We start from the raw sequence: 17,031 nt of genomic DNA, 5'->3' as shown, positions 1-17,031 counted from the left end.
TCAAATTCAAATTCATACTTTCCTTACTGATGCAAAGGAGCGATGGAAGCACATACTAGGTTTTACCGTCAAGGTCGAATACTAGTCGATGTCCCCCAACTCTCGGTGCTTGCCAACTCGAACTGCACGTTCTCCCTTTGTTTCCTCCAAGCAAATTCCCCTCAACCTTGCCACCTTTTCCTTTAATTTTCTCTTCCACCTACCCAAACTCACTTCCAAAAAACCCGCCACATGCTTTTCTCCACTGACCTATTCCCTTCCCTTCCCGTGTGGGTCTCAGGATGAGCACCCACTTACCTTCGAATTAATCTCCTTCATAATTTCCTTCCCACTTCCGCTGCTCTTGTCATGAGTTGCCCGGTTCTCCACATCCACTTGCCAACTCCCATTCCATCTATCCAGCCTTACCTCCCTCTTCCCATCATATCCTTTGTCCAGTCTCTCTTCCATCTGCCCTCAATTTCCCGTCACACCCCGACCAGAGGTATAGTAGCAGGTGAGTTATTTCCGAAGGTTACATTCTTTTTTTCTTTATTTCATTAATGAACAATGTAAACTTTGAAATGGGAACTGATACTGTTACCCGTTTCGTAGAGATAGCTAAAAAGTGACCTGATTTTGAAAAGGGGTGATGCAAAACACACATGTTTTTTTTAGAGCATAGTTTTTGGCACTTTAGTTTTTTTTATGTACATCACGTTTTATAATGGTAGTGATTTTCATGCTGATTTAAAAAAGTGAGCATTCTGCATCACACTCCTTTTTTAAAAGCCCTGTTTTTTGTCTTTAAATTTTTTAATGTATAAAATGTAAATAATTATTTAGTAAATTTGATAATTTTTGAAGTGGTCATTTTCTTCACATTTTCTTGTTTTTTATTATAATTTTAATTTATTTTTTTTCGTGAGGTTTTTACTGTTTTGCATTTTTAAATTAGAAGATCGATATTTAGACTTTTCGATATTCTACATATTTATACATCCTTAATTAATTTTTCAATCGACATGAAATAATTATTTCTAAAAAACAATATTTTTTAACAATGGACATAAAAATAACAATTTTTAACATAAATATAACTAAAAAACTACACGTTTTGATAATCTTTTGTTAGAATTGACATGTCAAAATCACAATTTTTATACGATAATTTTAACTAAAAATGGTTAAATAATAGCTTTTTCTATGAATTTCATGTCAAAAAATAATAAAAATCACTTTTTTTCAAAAAATAATGATTAACTTAAAAATCAATGCAAAAATCACATATTACCAATATTGAACGTATAACAACCCTAATTGAGTGTTTATTCTTCTCATAAAATGTCAAAGTCAAAACATTGCAAAGCTTGATTTACCAGCATAACTTAAATTTAATCAACAATGTCACGTAATCCAAACTCTTTGTCCTCTAGAGTTTCATCATTGTCCTCTTCCACAATATTTTCTGTTTCATTTTGCTCATTTTCCTCTTCTAATGGGTCTTTGACGTCTGCGAAACTCCCAATGTATGTCTTTCCAAACATTCCATGTAATGGTGGTTGAGGTTCCTTTGCCTTTTTTGCCACACGTGATTCACTAAAGTCCCCTTTCTTCAACCCAATTTCTTGCACTGCATATGGAAGAAATTGAAGAGCATTAATTCTTTGCTGAATGAAATTGCACTATACTGGATCTTTTTCAATTGCAATGCAATTTCTTCCTTTTTGAAGGCAACATGCTAGTGTTGTACCTAATTATCAAGCACAAAAGAAATAATGAACTAAATTAGTACAATGACATATTAATTAAAAAAATAACATATTGAAATTCAATTCCATATAATAAAATTTACCTAAGCCAGAAAATAAATCCAAAATCCAATCTCCTTCATTTGAACAAATGTCTATAAGATAGTTAATCAATAATTGTGGTTTTTGATAAATGTTAACTATCTCTCCTTTTTCTTCTTTGTCTTCATATGTTAGTTTTCTCACAACAGCATCATAACTCAGTATTTGGCTATGACTCTTTCTGTCTACCCGATTAAAAATCATAGACATATGGCTATCATATTTTGCCCAACTATCAATATGAATGAACTCACAATCATTTATAGATTGTTGATCTTCATTGTGAAGAAGATTTGACTTTTCCCTGTAACATGAAATAGTAAAAGTTAAATTAACTTGTACATAAATAAATTTTTCAACATTAATCAAATATACATTTTAAACATCTTACCATGTAAGCTGCATCCTTGAATTTGTTTTCCCCTTGAAGCTTGACAATATCATTGCCAATTGTGTTTCTGAATGAAATGACACAAATCTCCATAATGGTGATGACGTGACTTCTACAAATCCCGCAACCACTTTACTAAAAGTTTTATAAGTATAAGGGTCACTATCATAGTCAATGTTTGGAATATTGAAACCATGGGGAATATCTACAATGACTAAGGCATAATCCCTTTTAGGTATGAGTTTAGCAATGTCTTCACAGTCGCCTTGTATTACTTGATATTGAATAGTGTCTAGCCCATTCCAAATGAAATGATTAAGAGTTGGATCAAGTTGAATATCCTTAATACGTTGCTTCCTCAGTCTTTCAATCTTTATTTTTTTGATAAAGGTTTTGAAACTATCTGGCACTCCATTATCATCCTTCCTCATCTTTTATAAAATAAACAAATATATGTGTAAGTTATAAATTAAAAATAGTACACAGGTGAATAAAAATGAATGTATAAATCAAGATACCTTTTTAAATGCAAGATAAAAAGCTTTTAATGTTGATGTAGAACTTGAATCTAGATAGTTGCATACGACATCATCCCAACTATCTTCATTCAACAATATAACCATTTGTTCTTGAATTTTCATGTAAACTTTGTGACTGCATAGATAAAGTAACAAAAAGTTAATATAATGATATGTATAGCAAATACTACCAAGAACAACATGTTTTATTTAAAATATAATTATAATCTAGAAATAAATAAAAATATTTCAAGAAACTTACTTTTGAAATTCTTCAGACATTTCCTCCAATGATAATTCCCCTGACCTCACACGAGATAATATTGTTTTGACAAATTTTTCATCTTTCACTCCTTGCATCGCCCTCCAAGGTGTGATAGTCATATTTTCTGGAAGATGCTTCATTTCAGGAGCTAATTTATTGTTGCCACATATGAATGGCTTAGACTTTTTGACCTTCTCGTTTTTAATGGCAATGTCTTCCCACATGCCAAAAATCTCATCAATCAACCTCCAAACATCTCTAGTTCCAAATGCCAATAGGAAAATGTTATCAACACCTCTAAATAAATCACTATGTTTGCTGCCTTTTCCACCTTTTGAATTGGTTTTCTCTTCAATTTGATATCCTATTTCCATACAACATTCCTTTCGGAAATCTGCAGTAACTTTTGTCCTATCCCCAGCACAATTTTCTTCAAATTCACTATGAATAAATCTAAGCCTTTGGATGAAAGTCACAGACATCCTATATTCATTATCTGAATTATGATCCCATGCCACTAACTTTGCTTCTGTATCAGATAAACCAGTGTAAATAATACATTTCATTGTTTCAAAACGTGGGTTATTAGGATATTCCTCCATCAATTGTCTTTGAGCTTCTACAGAATGGTTCCCCCCAAGCACATAATAATTGTATTTAAAACATTTTGACTTATCAAATGCTTCTTTGTTGGGAACTTGAAGTGGATCAACAAGAAGCACATAACTAACCACATGAGCATATGGATTGTACCTCATCAATGTCTTCAAGTTGTGAACATGCAGATGATGTGGCTTTTTAACTTGATATTGACATTGTCCTTCACTTGATTTATAGGTTTGCTTGACATTAAGCTGAAATGTGCGACCACCATCAATTAAGTTTCTCTTTTTCAAATTCTCTCGAATGACATTTTGTTTTGTTTTGATAATGCCATCTTCTAAATCAGCTCCTGGTGTAATGATTTCTCTGCTTTATTTTGAAGTTTCACTAGGTTCTTGACTGCTGGTAATGACTGCTTCAAAATCATCAACTTTACTTTTCTTGGTCATAACATTCCCACCAGAGTTATTCTTGGGCATTGTTACTTTTGGATTTTTATGGCTCTTCTCAGTTCCAATGTCATCTTCAGTAATGACAACATATGTTTCATCGTCAATTTCAACTTCATCGTTCTCAAAAGTAACTTGTTTACCCTTGCTAGATTTATCCACCAGAGACCTTTTTTTCTGATCCTTTGGATGTAGTTTTGTAGCATTATCAATTACTTCATTTTGCCTATTTTCCATATCTTCTTCTGACACTGAGTAAAAACTGCTGACAACTTTCATGATATCATTCTCAATGAAATGAATGCCTCCCAGCCTAATTGAACAACTTTCAACGAAATTCTGCAAAACAAAATATCATATGTCAATAAAAAACAAAGTTAAAAAATATAGTGAGACACTTTCAAAAACGCAAAATACAAATATAAATAATAATACTTACGATGTTTTGTGTCATCTCATTTACGATTTGACTACACAACTTTGTAGATACCTCTCTTGTGTCATACAATGAATATGATAGTTGGTATTTAACCCTTTCATGTGACTTGGGAGCTTTTGTAAGTACGTAAACAACTTCAGTGTCTGGTACCGAACACATATCTACGACTCTTCCCATCACCTCAAAAATTCCATTATCATTCGGTATATTGATATATAGATATATATTCACATTTGCGCTTTCTCTTTCTTTCACATACCACATTCTTGATGGAAATTTCACCTCTTTCGAATTCTTCCAGTCTGAAATCATCTTCTTATCACTTGAGGCACTTGAAAGATTTGTAGTCATGAGCTCAGGTGGAGTTCGTTCACCAATGTTTCTTTTAGATGCACCTTTATGAGTCTTTGGTCTAGAAAGATTCACTGAAATTCTCTTTGATGCCATTTTCCTGAAAAATAGAAACACATAAATCAGTAAATAATAAAAACATATTAACTTAAATTAACAACGAAAATATATCATAAATTTTAATCAACAATCGCCCCACCCACCACCCCTCATATTCCAAAAGGACATGCATTAACATTCCAGTGTAAAAAAGTAAATCACGAATAAAACATTTTTCTCGAGCGCCCTCATCCAAACCCCCCCACCCTCGTACGGTGTGGGCGCCCTCACCCACTCACCCCCCCAAGCATCCCAACCCCCCCACCCCGGCGGCCCGGGCGCCCTCACCCACCCCACCGCCCGGGCGCCCCGGCCCAACCCCCACAACCCTCCCCGGCCCGGGCGCTGTCACTCGCCCGCCTGCCCAACCCAGGCGCCCTCACCCACCCCTCCGAGCACCCTCCCTACCTCTCCCCCAACCCGTGCGCCCCACATCCCCTCACCCGCCCGCTCCAACCCTCCCGGCACCCCACCCCTCCGGGCGCCCTCGCCCGCCCGCCCGCCCCACCCCTCCGGGCACCCTCACCCGGCACCCCGCCCGGCGTCGTCACCCACCCGCCCACCTCGCCTGAACCCCCTCCGCCCGGGCTCCCTACCTCTCCCCCAACCTTCCCACCCCGCACCCTCTCACCCGCCCATCCACCTGGCGCCCTCACCCACTCGCCCGCCTCACCCGAACCCCCCTCCGCCTGGGCTCCCTACCTCTCCCCCAACCCACCCACCCTGCACACCCTCACCCACTCGCTCCATCCCTCCCAGCGTCCTCACCCCTTCGAGCGCCCTCGCCCGCCCCCCCGCCCGGCGCCCTCACCCACGGGCTCACTACTGCACCCCGTCACCCCGCACCCCCTCACTCGCACACCCTGCACCCCCTCACCCGCCTGCTCCAACCCGCCCGCCCCGCCCCTTCAGGTGCCCTCGCCTGCCCGCCCGCCCCACCCCTTCGGGCGCCCTCACCCGCCCCCCACCCGGCGCCCTCACCCACCCGCCCACTTCACCGAAACCCCCTCCGCCCAGGCGCCCTCGTGTAGGCGCCACCCAGGCCGCCCGCGCCCTTGCCCGGCATCCTGCCTGCCGGGCGAGGGCGCGGGTGGCCCGGGTGGCGCTTGCATGAGGGCACCCGGGCGGAGGGGGCTTCAGGTGAAGCGGGCGGGTGGGTGAGGAAGCCGGGTAGGGGAGCGGGTGAGGGCGCCCGGAGGGGTGGGGCGGGTGATGAGCCCCAATTTTGGTACAATTTGGGCTCATTTTGGCCTATTCTACCTGCTCAAACCATTCATTTTTTATTGCTTATGCATGCATTTCTTAGTTTATTCATGTTGTTTGTAGGAAGAAGGGTAGGCACTCTATCTACGTGACTAATGCATTATGATTCCAGGTTTTGGCACTAAAAGGGAGCAAAATACAACGAAAAAGGAGACAAGGAGACAATGAGGTGGCACTGCTGGTTTTTAGGAGAGGATGTCCATGGTCTTGGGACATTCCTCGTGATTCCCACCAAGAACTCCGAGCTCCAATCCATCTCCCCTCCGAGCTTAGAAGCAGCCAGCTGTTCTACAGGAACAGTAGTTACAACTGTTCTACAGGAACAACAATTATGACTGTCCTACAGGATCAGCAGTTAAACTCTAGTTGGACAACCGAGCTCCTAAGATCAAGGACACTTGTTGGATCATTGTTTTGCATAAGTATAGAGGCAATAGCCTTTGATAGGTTGTTGAAAATTTCGCATTACTATTGTAATTTTTGAGCACAGCTCGGTGTTAGTTCTTGTTGTAAGCCAGTTTTGGGATAACATCAGTTATGAATAAAGAAGGCAGATTTTGATCTAGCTCTGAGTTTTCTTAAGGAGACTATAGCTCTCAGGTTAGGGCCCAACCTGAGAGCCATAGATCCCCTCTGCTGTAGTGTTGTTTGCATTTCGTTTCAGCACTCTGAGTTTTCATTTTCACATGCAATTTGAATTACAGGTTGTTGAATTAGTCTTTTTCATGAGTTTAGATAGGATTTGCTTATGGTAAATTTGTTTCCAGTTGCTTAGGTTAGCAGAGGATAGATATAATCTATTGGAGCTCCAGCGAAAAGGTTGTTAAGGCTCACTGCCATCTCCCTTAGAGATTGGGGTGCAGTCCATAACTAACCACCAAAAATACACATTTCTTTACTTGATGATTGCTGCAATACAGTCACGGTTATGTTAGATGCTTCCATATCATTCACACCTGCACCACACACCTTCATCACCGCTTCATACACATTTCTCTTCAAGTTTTGGATTGCTGTTCATTGAATTTATACGCACAGGTAGTTTAGGTTAATGCATTTTCGGTTTGGTGACAGTCATAAGCATTTGTTTCATTTACACTGCTCTCTCTCGTTCCATTACCTCATTCTCCATCTTGATCACGCATGCAAACACATCTTTGACCTCTGTTCCGCTCTGTTTTCTCCCACAGTCTTTCACTCCTCACGTACCTCCATTCTCTAGCCCTTTTGTTGACCTAGCCCTCTATCTTCCAACCTACTTCCTACACTCATTTCCCATCCTATTCCTCCACTTCTGAGCCATCACCAGCCTTATTCCTACCTTACACATCTCCCCCTACCATTCCATCACTCACCCATCACTTCAAACACTCACGGTAGGTCATCTTATAGCAATTTGTAGACATCCTGTAGAAATCTCTGCGTATCCTGTAGGATCCCCTGCAGACATCCTGTAGGAGGCCACTCACTCGGTTGCTGAGAATCTGAATGCGAGGAACCTCTGTGGATGGATGCTAAGGATCCCTAGGGACCTCTCCTAGCCTCCCCAACCTGTCCCACGCTTTCTTTCCTTCTCCATCCCATCTGCACAACCAAACCCTAGTTAGCACAAAATCACAATCATCCCATCCACTTAAAGGAAAAATACAAAAACATGTCTTTTATGATGCAAGTAGCTTAGATCCATGAATTTTCACTTATTAGAGGTAACAGCAGCATTGGTAGAAGTTTCATTCATATTCTTTGCATTATAGAGGTTAGACTAGTTAAATTAGGGTTTCCTAGGTTTGCATGCTTTGATTCGCTTTCAGTTCATTTTTGTCAAGTAAAGTAGCTTCCCTTTGAGAATAGCTTTCGTCCATCAATTAGCAAGCTTCTTCTGAGAGCCTATAGAAGTTGGCTTGAGCCCTAGCAGACTTGTGCCAGCTGACCAAGTGACAGCTGCGACAAGAGCTAGTACTTGTGCATATAGCACCGTCGCTTCCAAGTTTGTACGAACTACCGGGTTGATAAAATGAGAGACAAGAAGCCCCAGGAGTTGTAGCATTCTTGCTACAATACTGGAGCTCACCATATTTTTGGCGCCGTTGCCGGGGAAGCGTCAGAGTATTAGTAATTGTTGCTCTTCTTCTACTTTCGTACTCTTACTTCTGCTCAGTAGTTTATTTCATTTCCATTCTGCAAAAGTAGCTTAGTATTTCTTGCTTTCCTAGCTTAGTATTTCTTGCTTTCATAGATTAGCATTTCCTGCTTTCATAGATTAGCATTTCCTGCTTTCCTAGATTAATATTTCCTGCTTTCCTAGATTAATATTTCTTGCTTTCCTAGATTAATATTTCCTGCTTTCCTAGATTAATATTTCTTGCTTTCCTAGATTAATATTTCTTGCTTTCCTAGATTAGCTTTCCAATTCCGCAAATTTCATTTGAGCAATATAGTTAGTTGTAGATCACTCTGTTTCAGTTTTGCAGGTACCAAAGAAAAAGCAAAAGCACTCAAAAAAAAAAAAAAAAGGTCCTTTCCATTTCATGCCTCGTAGGAACCGAGATAGATCAGGCAAATTCCTACCAAACACCCCCACCACATCACTGAGTCACCCTTCTCTCTTCTTTGGTGACAGTGACCCAGAGGAACCTATAGGTGAACATCCTGAGATATACCAAGACCCTATAGAAGAAGAAGAGTTAGAGACCACTCCATCTGAAGCCATGGCTGATGATAGAAGAGAAGATGAGAGAATAGAAGGAGCTTTCCCCATCCGAGAGACCAATGGAGAGATGAAAATGAAGAACATTAGCCCCCCCCGCCTTGCCTCACCTCCATGGACTGACCACTGAGGATCCTGATACCTTCTTGTTTGAGTTTGCTGTCCTTTGTAGAACCTATGACTATACTGAAGATGAGCAAAAGCTGAAGCTTTTCCCTTCCACTCTTAAGGATGCAGCACTACGCTGGTTCATGGGATTACCTGGGAATAGCATCGCTACTTGGGCTCAGATGCAGCAAGCCTTCAATACCAAGTATCGGGATTACTGTAGGTCTAAGGAAACCAAGGGAGAGATCTTTCGGATGACCATGGGGAGTGATGAGTCTTTAGAGGATTATGAGGAGAGGTTCCAACTTAGCTATAAGCGGGCCAGGTGCACACTTGACCCTGAATCCCTCAAGTTGGTTCTACTCCGAGGAGTCCCTGAAGATCTCTTAGACACCCTTCACATGTTAGCTGGGGGGACATTTACCAACTGCCTTATGAGGACATCAAGACTGTGTTTAGAAATCATTCCAGGGCAACTAGGAAACGAGGTAGAGGAAATCTCCTCTCCACTGGTGTCCCTTTCTCCAAACATGAGTTTACAAACCAATTAGAAGATCTTAAGAGCGAGGTGAGATAGACCATTGCCATGTAGCTGGACACATTCAGGATCCAGCAGAAGAAAGAAGAAGCTGAGAGAGCCTTGGCTGTCTTCTGTCCTAGGTGCACCAGAAGACACCCTAAGAACGAATGCCCATTGCATTCGGTTGAAGTGTGTTTCGTTTGTGAGGAGGACCACCAAACAAATCAGTGTCCAACCTTACCTAGGTTTAAAGCCATGTACCAAGGGACCGAAGCTCCCACAGAGCCTCTCTGTTACCTCAACCAAAGGAGGCCACAAGGATCTAGACCTTATCAGCAGGGGATGCAAGGGGCATCTCAAGCTTATTACAACCCCAACCAATCAACTCCTATGCCTTCTTGGGGTCCCCCTGCTCATCCTTCTTGGTCCATGCCTCCTCCATGGTCTTATCCACCTCAGTACCCCACTCAACCTACTTCTCATCCATATCACTCACATACCCAGCCACAGCCTCAATGGAATGCACCTCAGTCGGGGTGGAGGCCCCAGTACAACACTCCACCCGCCATTTTGCCTCCACCACCAGTTCAACCACAACCATTACCTCATGCTCCTCCAAGGCAACCTCAAATGCCTACTCAACCGAACCTGAACCCCAACAATAGACAGGCTCAGCAGGTATATACTGGGGAAACCTCATGTCCTACCTATGCTGTGGAGATCCAGGAGATCAATCTTAGATCTGGAAAGACTCTTCCAGATCGCCAACCTCCTCCCCCAGAGGATGAGGAAGACCATCAGGAGAGTGAACCAAAGCCTATTCCACCCTTTCCTGAGAGACTAACAGCCACCACACAACCCAACCCAGAGGAGGATGAGCTTCTGGGAGAGCTCAAGTAGTTGTGTGTGAAGATACCCCTTCTCCAAGCTATCAAGGATGTGCCCATTTACAACAAACTGGTTAAGGAAAAGTGTTTCAAACACCCAGGCAGACGGAAGAAAGATGCCTCAACTATCAATGTCATAGGACAACTGTCTGACCTTATGCTAGGACAAGTCATCTGCCCAAAGTACCTAGATCCTGGAAGTCCTGTAGTAGATGTTCACATCAATGGCACCATTATCCCCCACACCTTGATTGGTCTGGGGGCGGCCATCAATGTCATGACCAGGGATACCATGCTTAAACTCAATCTTCAGGGTTCCTTGAGGAAGACCTCGACAGTACTGTAATTAGCAGATCGCTCCACCGTGACTCCCGAAGGGATTGTGGAGGATGTCATGGTCTCCATTGATTCTTGGGAATACCCTGCAGACTTCCTGGTTCTGCAACCAAAGGCCAAGCTTACTGGATATCCTCTCATTTTGGGAAGGCCTTGGTTAGCTACTGCAGATGCTTACATAAGTTGTCGGGCAGGAAACATGACCATCAAAAATGGTCCCATGTCCAAGCAGCTAGTCCTATACCCTCCTGCCCAACCTTCTTTAGAGCATGATTTACCACTCTAGTTGGAGGAAGGAGAAGAAGACGAGGTGTATTCAGCACCTCTGTGTACCCTAGATACCACTAAAAGAAACCCCCCAACCGAGGATGACTTGATTGAGACTCTGATCCAGAATCCACCTTCCAGTACACTACCCTTAGAGGAATTGGTGGAGAATGCCCAAGCTAGCACCTTGGTGGATCTCTGTACAACCAACCCTGTTACTCCCAGAGTCAAGAATGTGGAGTTCGGCCCTGAGAAAGCATTGAAGATCAGCTCCTCCTTATCTCCTTCTCAGGAAAAGGAGCTGTGTAGTCTGTTGGCCAACCACCTAGATGCTTTTGCTTGGAGCTATAAGGAAATGAAAGGAGTCCATCCTTCGGTCTGTACTCATCATATATACATCAAAGAGGATTGTAAACCGGTTAGGCAACCTCAGAGGAGAATGAATCCAGCCCTTAAAGACATTGTCAAGGAAGAATTGCAAAAACTGTTGGATGCTGGATTCATCTACCCCATCTCAGATAGTGAATGGGTGTCCCCTCTAGTGTTCGTTCCCAAGAAGAATGGGAAGTGGAGAATCTGTGTGGATTACCGTGAGCTGAACGAAGCTACCAAGAAAGACCATTTCCCTCTACCTTTTATAGATCAAGTGTTGGATGGACTGGCAGGAAAGAAGTTCTTCTCTTTCCTGGATGGGTTTAGCGGGTACAATCAAATCCAAATCAGCCCGAAAGACCAAGATAAGACCACCTTCACTTGTCCTTGGGGTACCTTTGCCTACCGTGTCCTTCCCTTTGGGCTATGCAATGCTCCTGCTACTTTCCAGAGAGTTGTCTTAAGCATCTTCTCGGAGCTGGTCCATGATGCAGTTGAAATCTATATGGATGACTTTACTCCTTATGGGGCCAACTTCCAGGAAGCATTGTCCAACTTGGGAAAAGTCCTAGCCAAATGTATTGAGATGAACCTGTCCCTCAGTCCTGAAAAATGTGAATTCCTGATGACTGAAGGGACCGTGCTAGGACATACCATTTCTTCCCAAGGATTGCAGGTGGATCCTAACAAAATTGCTCTCATCAAGAGGGTTCCACCTCCTCAAAAAGTAAGGGATGTCCGGAGTTTCTTGGGATTAGTAGGATACTACCGGAGATTCATTAAAGATTTCAGCAAGTTAGCCTCACCATTGTTTGGCCTATTGGCAAAAGATGTGGAGTTTAAGTGGACTGACGATTGTCAGAAGAGTTTGAATGAGTTAAAGGACAAGTTGGTGTCAGCACCAATCTTGAGAGGTCCAAACTGGGCCCTACCTTTCCACATCCACACTAATGCCTCGAACAAAGCCATAGGTGCAGCCTTAGGACAAGTTGAGCAAAAGCTTCCATATGCCATTTACTTCGTTAGCAAAAACTTGTCCAAAGCAGAACTGAATTACACTGTAACCGAGAAAGAGTTCTTAGCTGTAGTCCATGCACTAAACAAGTTCCGTCATTATATCACTGGATATCAAACATTTGTACATACTGACCATGCTGCTATTAGATATTTGATGAATAAACCAGATGTGAATGCTCGTATTATTAGATGGTTACTTTTATTGCAGAAGTTTGATTTAACCATTGTTGATAAACCAGGTAGAGAAAATGTTGTTGCTGACTTTTTGTCTAGATTGGATTTGTCTGCAGATGAAGATGGGACGGTGGATGACCAGATGCCTGATGAGCATCTGTTTGCTATCTCAGTACTCTCTCCATGGTTTGCTGATATAGCAAACTACCTTGTTTCGGCTCAGTTCCCTCCGCACCTCTCTTCAAAAGAGAAGAGCAGAATCATCAGAAAAAGTGCCTCATTTACTTGGATTGGGGGCAACCTGTTCAAGCTTGGCCCCGATCAGATCTTAAGGCGTTGTGTAAGGGAGGAGGAAGTCTTTGATATCCTCCTCACTTGTCATGATGGGCCTTGTGGAGGGCATTTTGCAGCAAAGAGAACTGCCTTCAAGATCCTGCAGGCAGGCTACTATTGGCCCACACTTCATCAAGATGTCAGAAGATATGTCAGTCAGTGTGACCAATGCCAAAGAATGGGGAAACCGACCCAAAGGGATGAGATGCCTCTCCAACCTCAAGTGACTCTTGAGCCATTTGAGAAGTGGGGCATGGACTTTGTGGGTCCAATCAATCCCTCTTCGAGGCAAAGATCCTACATCATTGTGTGTACTGACTATTTGACAAAGTGGGCAGAGACCAAAGCAATCAAAGCAGCAACAGAAGAGAAAGTGGCCGAGTTCCTAAGAGAGAACATCTTCTACAAGTTTGGCTACCCAAGAGAGCTGGTGACCGATCAAGGGAGCCAGTTCACATCCAACTTGGTTGAAGATCTCCTAGCTCATCACAAGATCAAGCATAGGACTTCCACTCCCTATCATCCTCAAGTAAATGGGCAGGTGGAAGTCACCAATAGAGCATTAGAGGGGATCTTGACCAAAGTGGTGAGCAGCAGCAGAAAAGATTGGGCAGATCGCCTGGTTGAGGCCACATGGGCTTACAACACCACTTGGAAGACCACCACCGGCTTCACACCTTATGAGCTGGTCTATGGGAAGAAAGCTTTGCTGTCCATTGAGTTTGAGTACAACACCTTGAGGATGGCAGCTCAGCTGGATCTAGATCTCAGCCATGCACAACAAGAAAGGCTACTACAGCTGAATGGACTGGATGAGCACCGCATGCAGGCCCTCCTTCACTCAGAAGTGGTCCAACTTCAGAGAAAGGTGTGGCATGACCAACATCTCCATGACAAGCAATTTCAGCCGGGAGATTGGGCTTTGTTGTATGATTCCAGATACAAAGATTTCAAGGGGAAGTTGAGAACCAGATGGCTAGGACCATATACAGTGGAGAAATGCCATGACAATGGATCTGTCCTCATTCGAACCATTGATGAGAAAGCCATTCCCATGCTTGTCAATGGGCATCGATTGAAGATCTACAGGAGACCTCTCTCAAGACAAGAGTTTATCAAAACTATGGAGAAATCTGTATTGGTCATAGAGAAGGGTTCTGCCTCTACCTCTGGCACACCCTGAAAGAAGATCTGAAAAAAAAAAAAAAAAAAAAAAAAAAAAAAAAAAAAAAAAAAGAAATAAAGATCCTTGGGTGAAAACCTCTCCGAGGCGCCCAAGGCAGGTAGTAGGGGTGAAAACCTCATTTAGGCGCTCCTATTGCTTTTGTTAAAAAAAAAAAAAAAAAAAAAAAGGAAAAAGTTGAAAAAGATCCTTGAGTGAAAACCTCTCTGAGGCGCTCAGGGCAGATGGCACGGGTGAAAACCTCCTTGAGGTGCCCCTGCTATCTTTCAAAAAAAAAGGAAAAAAGAAAAAACAAAAGAAAAAACAAGATCCATAAGTTATTTGCATGCAGATTGCAGGTGTTCTATGGAGGAGAGGAAGCCTCTCAACTCAAGGTCAAAGGTCCTTATCATGCAGCCAGGACACCTCACCAGCACCTCCTCCAAGAATGCTTATGTTCTTCAAGGTATGTGCACTTTCAATTATAAATTGAGTCTCCTACAGGAAGACACAGATTTTCTACAAGAAGGTGCCAGTTTCTACAGGAAGGTGCAAATTTCTACAGGAAGAGCTGCCTGTCTACAGGAAGCTCTGTATTTCTACAGGAAACTTCTTGTAGAAGCTCAGAACAGACCAGAATGCATTTCATGAACAGATCTGATGACCATGGGTTGGTGTGGACGCATGCAAGCCTCTTTTGGGCCCATGCACGACGCTGTTACCTTGCTCCACCACCCGTGTCAACATGTGGCCAAGTCCCTGCACCAACAAAGGAAACCGATGAGTTCTCGCGGGAAAGCCATTTCCAAAGGTAACAAATGATGAGATCTCATACCATATGCATCAAGAGCGCTGGGATCGTGATCGAGAAGCCAGAACCGCCATCGTGCAACATGCACCCAAGGAGAAAGGACTGTGACGAGTCCCCTCGCGGGGATCCTGTAACAGTTCAACCTGCTCGAGTGAATATCGTCCACAGCACTGCCATCCGAGATGAAACAAGGGCACATGCAAGAAAAACCATCCACTCCAGCGTTGGCAGCCTGTAACCCCGAGCTTCCGGGTCTGTGTAAGCCGCGTGCAACAGGTAGATCCGTCGTCTAAAAACTGAAAATCGTGTGCAAACGCGCGCAGGTAAGTGTCTCAACCTTCCTTCCATCAAATCGCATGAGTATTACTTTGATTTGTTTGCATGGCGTAGAAATGAATGGTTGAGCGGCCGTAAGGCCAGTTGACTGGCCACGTCGGCTAGTTATGGTATAGTTGGATGATCGGGTGGCAGCCACGACACAGAAAACACGCAGCACGCACGTGAAGATAGTCCCGTCAACCGAGAACCGAGTTTAACCGAAAAGGGCGGCGGCAGATCTGTGGGAATGAATGCGGCAACGAGTGAATATGCAGGCAAATGATGGGTGATGTCGCCCAACAGTCCGATGGGGACAGCTCACCCCCCGCGCCACGAGCTGCGCTGATTCAAAATCTAATCGGCTAGATTATGCGCATGTATTCATCAACCTCCACTTCAAAACTCAAGTGGCTCTTCTGATTTCCTTGGCACGTTGATATGCCAAGCTTTCGGCTACCAGAACATCGGTGAAGCGCACCTCAACCGTAGTCCAATTGCAGTCCTCCCCGAAGTTTGCACACTGCTCCTACAGGAACAGTTTCTACAGGAATGCAGTCCTACAGGAAGCAGTCTCTACAGGAACGCAGTCTTCTACAGGAACACGGGTGTTCACGTAAAAAAAAGGTGGCCGAGTAACGAGGTAACCCTGGACTTCTCATGCAAATGGTCATGTAAGGTGGTAGAATTGTCAGTTACTGTCTGGGTATAGAGAAAGTGGTGAAATTGCTGTCTGTAGACTTATACTGTCATTCTACAGGATTGTTGAAGTAGTTAGACTGTGTTGTAAAATTTTGTGGATTATATGCATTGTTCTGCACTCTGTCACCGAAACTTCACACTCCTCCACCATCACCACCTCCGGTTAAGAAAATTGTGCATCATGCCGGGTGGATTTATCAGGCGAGAACCCACAGATTCAGAAAAATTGAGGAGAAATCAGGCCGTGGTAGAGCTTTTTACACGAGCACAGTGGATGTCTTTTTGTGATAAGTTGCAAGGGTACGATGAGGAAGTGGCCGAGGAATTCTTGCAGGCCCTGAGGCCAAAATCCAAGGTGCTGGCCACAGTCAATTTCAGAGGCCTAAGCTTCAAGATCACCCTGGAGTCTATCAGCAGAATCACTGAGCTTCCTATGGGTCTCCCGTGGGATAAAGAAGAACAAAAGCTAAGCTAGCAAGCCAAGAAAGAGTTCTTCCCACCTGAAGAATCATTCACAGAGGACAAAAATGGGGTGAGAAGGACAAGCCTGTTGCCACCATGGAACGAAGTCAGTTTGCAAATCATGAAATATATTACCTGTGAGGGTCGTTACAGCATTGTGTATGCATATCACTTCCGGCTGCTCAGTGAACTAAGACATCGGATTGATCTTCCTGCAGAGTAGAGATTGAGCATTCCTTACTTTCTACTACAGTCCTTGACGGAGTGCGCTACAAAGCTCAAGGACGACATTCCGGATCAGGTAGCCCACCATGGGCTAATCAAGCTTCTTGTGGAGGATGCTCTCCACTCATATAAGGTCCCCCTCGCATGGGAATCATTTAGGAATTTAACAAGAGAAGGGAACATAAAAATGTTGCTTGAAGAAACGGGGTCCTCTAGCGGTGCGGAAGAAGAGCCAGTAGCCAAGAATAAGAAAGGGAAAAGCCAAAAGATCCCGACTCCAACACAGAAGAAAGAACGAAAGGAGAAGGAGGAGGGAAAGGATGACAGAGCAAAAGAGGACACCCCCATCCTGTCAGCAAGGGAAAAGAGGTTGAAAAGTAGGGCAGTCAAAACCGAGGTGGTCCCTGCCAGCCCAAGCACCTT

The sequence above is a fragment of the Pinus tabuliformis genome, chromosome 4_2 (assembly GCF_031772625.1).
Source record: "Pinus tabuliformis cultivar Carrire ecotype Pingquan chromosome 4_2, CPIR1, whole genome shotgun sequence".
NCBI lineage: Eukaryota > Viridiplantae > Streptophyta > Pinopsida > Pinales > Pinaceae > Pinus > Pinus tabuliformis.
This window is presented reverse-complemented; position numbering follows the sequence as displayed.